Raw genomic sequence first — 6000 nt, 5'->3', positions numbered from 1 at the left:
ATATTAATAGCCGTATATAGAAGTCGTAACTACCGAAAGTCCGCCCTCTATATAGAAGTCCGTAGTATCGTAGAGTTCTTAGCTCGTATATCCTCTAATAGTAATATTTATTAGGGCTACTTCGAGTAGCCTCGTAGTTACCCTATTAGCTATCTATAGGCGACGGGGTTTATTAAGCTTAAAAGTAGGGATATTATATACGTAAACAAAACGTAGATTAGTAAACTTAGGCGATACTCCGGTATTAGAAAGAGTTAGAGCTTTTGCTTTTCTACCCGTACTAGTTATAGTACTAGTATAACTATACTATATACTTTCTATAAGAGAGATTCTTCGTAAACCCTACCTTCCTACTAAGGTCGCCTCCTAGCTATATATATCTTAGTAAAGAATATCGACGAGGACTATCTATTAAATAGCCCTTATTAAGACGAGTAATCTACTAAAGTAGTAGCGACCCGCCTACGCTAGCGGCGGCGTAATCGTAGTATAAAGAAGCCTAAAACTAAGGTTTCGTTCCTCTAACGGTAGACCCTAGAGTTACGGAGTTACGGAGAATAACTACCGAATTAGGAAGCACGACCTCACCCCGAATAGTAGCTAAGGATAGTAACTAATAAGAGCTATAGCCTTACGAATATTCTATACTAAGAGCTAAACCGGGGAATAAACTAAGGAAAAACCTAGGGCATAAGCTAAGGCCTACTATATAGAAAGTAGAGGCTAACGACAAATAATATAGCGTAGACGACCCTATATACGGAGGCGGAAAACTTACTAGGGGATAACGAATACCTAGCCCGGGTATATAAGAACACTATAGTATAGCTACTAGGAGCGCTAAAAGCGCTATTATACTAAATCCTAAAGACAATCTAATAAGTAATATAGAAGGTAGCCTAGAGACTAACTATAAAGGTAATAGTAGTAGTAGGTAAGAATTAACCCCCTACGAAGGTAAGTAATACGGTACGCCTATACATTACTAATCCGGCGGAGAAACAAGAAATCGTAGCCCTAATAAGTAAGGAGATTGTCGATAGAATCGGCTAAAAGGAGGTAGTTAGAGCGAAGGTAGAGGTAATAGGCGTAGTAAGACTCTTTACCGTATAAGAGTCTAATAGATAAAAACTAGAGACCTATAAGGAGTAGACTACTAAAGTCGCGAAGTCGGCGCGAGTCTCCTACTAATAGTATACCGTTATCGCCTACGGGGTCCCTAGGATATTTAAGGTCGAAGACCTTCCCTAACTCTAAGTATAGAACTAGAATATATCCCTAGGAGTACGACTAACGAAGGCGGTATAGTGATATAAGATAGTAGACCGAGAGAAGACGTATTTATCGCTTATTATCTAGGTAGAGATAGCGGAACAAGCTAACTAGATACTAGATAATAGGCTATTCTAGAACTACGAGAGGATAGATACGGAGATCTATTAGAGTAGCTATAGGGTACTATAATACTTCTAATACTAATAGTACGGTTATATAGCCCTAAAATACGGAGAGAAGACTATAAAGTACCCTTACTACGTAGGCCTATACTAGGGAAGGGAATGCCTAAAAAGGAGAGTAAGTATATATACTACGGCCGAAGGTACCTAGCGTATTAAAACTAATACCTAGCTAGAATAGTAGTATAAGAACGAGCGAGATAAGTAAGGATCTCTATACTAGCTAGGTACCCCTAACGATAGTAGGAGGGACCTACTATATATAAGGGCTTCGAGCCGAGTAAGAGGAAGAGGGTAGAAGAGACGAATAAGGGAACCTTACCTTAAACGTATCTACCTCCTAGTAGGCCTAGACACCTTAACCGGGCCGCTAACGAACTAGGCTAATACGAATCTTTAGGGCGCCCTAGCGGTCCTAGGGCTAGCCGGATAGCGGGATATAGGCTTAGGAGATATAGTAGGTTAGTACGGAAATAGACCTTACGGATAACGAATAATACTATACGACGACATTACTATTATATAGTATAACGTAAACAAAAGTAGGGACAAGGTCTAGCGCTACTTTCTATAAGAGCTAGACCCGCTACGGTACTACGTTATTACGGTATAGGAACTATAGATCAACCCCTACGTAGGACTCCTAGCTACTTATAATAACCGGAGATACTATACCGTAATCGCGGGCGAAAGAGGCGTTATCCTAAGGACATATATATACGTAAGTAAGACTATAGACCTTAAGTCGTAGAAGGTTATACTACCGTAGTAGGGCAACCTAGGAGACATAATATTAATCTAGATCGACGCGATATAAGGCTCTATCTAGATCTATAACGTTTATAACCCGCTACCGCGGGGTCGGACGAGTAGGGAACTAGGAACCCTCGCCTACCTAGAGCGGACCCTTAGCTAAGACACGAAGTAAGTACTCCTCGGCGACTTTAACCTCTACTACCTATAATAGGGACTCGAATTCACTCCCCCGTACGCGTTTCTAAGGGGAAAGCTACTAGATATAACCGTACGCTACGGAATAGCCTTAGTAATACTAAAGGGAATAGAGACGTAGAAGGCCCGTACTAGTATAAGTACGATCGACCTATACTTTCTATTACGAGAACTTGAAGAGAGACTAGTCTAATGCCGACCGAACTACGCGCTAGAAGCCTCCTTAGACTATATCCCTCTTGAAACGACGCTAGGGGTGAAGGCGATAGAGGAGCTAGTAAGCGAACTACGCCGTAACTAGAAGAAGGTACGCTAGGACGATATAAGAGGCTTCCTAATAGCGAACCTACTATAGTATAGAGAACTCGAGACGATAGCTTAGCTAGATCAAGTAGCGGAACAGATTACCTCGGTTATATAGTAAGTAGCGGAATAATATACGCCGTTACTCCGGCCCTTAACGTAGTAAAAGGCCTTCTAGACCCCTAAATACTCTATAAAGGTAAAGGAGGCTAGAAGGGCAAGGCGATAGTAGACGAAGGAGTATACCTAAGAGACGTAGGAGCAATACTATCGCGCGACATAAGAGAAGAAGGCATAGATAAGACGCGATAAGCTATAGGACTAGAGAGTAACGATCGGGCTCGTTATAGAAAACCCGGGATAGATATAGAGACTTACTAAATAGGTACGACTACCTAAAGAGTAACAAACCCCGCAATTCCCTCTAATCGTAGACCGCGAAGGGATTGCCTAGGCTACGCCCCGGGGTAAGGCAAAAGCATTAGCCGACCATTTCTTTTCGACGTAAGTAGAGGTAGACCTTACGGACATCGACCCGAGTATATACCCGGAACCCCTAGATATAGATTAGGCAGTTAGCTCTAATATAGTAACAGGAGTTATAAGTAAGCTAAAAGGACAAAAAGCCCTAGGCCTAGATAGGATACTAAATATACTACTAAAAGAGTATAGAGAAGAGGTCGCGCCGAGCCTTATAAACCTATTTACCGCGTAGCTACGGCTAGGGTACCACCCGAAGCCGTATAGAGAGTCTATAACAGTAGTGCTACGTAAGCTATAGAAGGAGGACTATACTTAGCCCAAATCGTATAGACTAATCGTACTTCTAAATACGATAGGGAAGGTCCTAGAAAAGATAGTAGCCTAGAGACTTACGTAGCTAGCCGAGGACAACTACGTACTCCTAGTAATATAGATAGGGGGAAGAAGCTAGCGATCGATACTAATAGTAATAGAGCTAATTACGGAGCAAATTCAGACCCTCTAGTACTATAGTAGGAACCGAGCGGCGTCCTTACTATCCCTCGACATCGTAGGGGCCTTCGATAACGTCTTATACTAAAGGCTAATACATATCCTATAGTAGAAAGGCATCCCCTAGTAGGTAACGACGTTCGTCTACTCCTTTCTCTAGGAACGGACGACATACCTAGTCCTAGGAAGGTATACGTCCGACCCGGTAAAGGTAGAGACTAGAATACCTTAGGGATCTACTCTCTCCCCTATCCTATTTCTAATATTTATGTCGGATCTAATTCCCCTACTTACCTCTCCGTAAACCTTAGTATTAGGATTCGTAGACGACATAAATATTCTAGCCTAGTTAGACTCGATAGAAGAGAACTGTCGCCTCCTTAAAGATAGGTATAAAAAATGCGAGGAGTAGGTAAAGAAGTATAGTGCCCGGTTCGCCCCTAAAAAGTACTAGCTTATACACTTTAGTAAGGCGAGAACATACTATAATATAAAGGCGGCGGTAAGAATCTAAGGCTACGAGACTAAGCTATTAGCGGAGCTACGAGTACTAAGGATCTAGCTCGACCCGAAGCTAAGCTAGAACGTATAGATTAAGAAAGCCTAGAGTCGAGCGTAAGTTAACGAAGCCTCGATAAAGAGGCTTACGGTGTCTATATAGGGAGTAATATTCGATAAGGTAAGGGTAATATATAAGGCGATCGTTAGACTAGCTATATTATACGGGGTATAGATTAAGGGTATAGGAGGCGTAGGTAAGCCGATCCCGAAACGGATAGACTAAGCCCTAAATAGGATATAGGTAGGTAACCTACGTAGAATACTAGGGGTATATAAGATAACGTTAATAAGTACGGTAGAAATAGAGACGGGAATACTACTAATCGGCTAATATATCCGGGGAATAAGAATTTAATACGCGGTAAAGACGATAGACTACCTAGTATAAACTATAATCTAGGAGGTAAAGAATAAGATATAAAGCCGCTACTAGAGAGGGGCCGGACATAGGACAAGCTAAAAAGAGGATAACCTTACTACCTTTACGGCCGTATAGATAAACACCGAATGGCTAGCACGAAAGGAGGAGGAGCGTAGGACTCGCTAGGCCGGCGGGAGCAAGGCTAAGACCTAAAGCCTAGCGGAATAGATAGCGAGCTACCTATAGGAGTATGACTAGAAAAGGAAGCCCCCTAAGACAATAGGCCCGATAGTACTCCGAGCTTTCTAGAGACATAATTACTAGCTATATAGGGACCTAATATGTCACCGTACCGGCGTACATTTACTTAAACCCGTAGGTACGTACCTAGACTCCGCGCCCGCTAACTAATCCGACTAGCGGCTTAGCGCCCGTATATAACTCTCGCGCCCTCCGCGCCTCTCTTAGATAGAACGTCTATTCGACTTGTACCTTACCCGACTACGTACTTATACCTACTTATAATACTTCGAATAGATTCTTACTAACGTATAGAGAGATACGAGAAGCTATATTTAGGAGATTATAGAGAAACCACGATAGTATACGAGGAAGTACTACGATTAGGTATCGTACTCGCTAAGTCGTACCTTAAAGTAGATTATAGCTAATATAGTAATAATAGCGAGACAGACGGGCACCGGCGTACTAGGCGTAAGTATAGAGAACACTAATAGACGTGTTTATCGCGCGCCCCTTAATAAATTATCTTTCTTTACTCTACTACCCGATCCGCCCGATAACGAAAGCGCGAACCCGGCGAAGTAGACTTAAGGACGTAAAGAGGATATTATAAACAAGCTCCTCGACAAGAATAAATAGTACCGTAAGTAGTATAAGAAGGTGTTCGACCAACTTAAGGTAATTAAGGAAGAGGAGGTCGAGATAGAGCTAAACTTAGCTAACCTATATAGGGTAGAGTTTATCGAGGATAAGATAGAAGATAAGGGTACTAAGGTACCGAGGAAGAGGAGGGTTACTATCGACAACTTCTAGGAAGCCTTCGACTCGTTAAACGGGTTAAATATAGACAAGTTTAAGAAGACAGTTAATAACTATCCGTAGTAGATCTATAAGATTCTCTATAATATCGAGTCCGATTACCGACGTACGTATAAGCTTAATACTACGCTCGATATAGCTAACTATATTAAGCTCCGTAAGGCGTAAGATACTAAGGACTAGATAGACCGACTCGAGGATATAATCGATACGGAATAGGCGACTAGACAGTCCCTAGAAGAGGAGGTTACGCGACTAAAGGAGGAGATCGCTAAGCGCGATAACACTATTATTATTAACCTAGACGAGCTTACGAGGGCTAAAGATATA

The sequence above is a fragment of the Fulvia fulva genome, chromosome 1 (genome assembly GCF_020509005.1).
Source record: "Fulvia fulva chromosome 1, complete sequence".
Lineage (NCBI taxonomy): Eukaryota > Fungi > Ascomycota > Dothideomycetes > Mycosphaerellales > Mycosphaerellaceae > Fulvia > Fulvia fulva.
The sequence above is the reverse complement of the archived record's forward strand: the minus strand, read 5'-3'. Positions refer to the sequence as shown.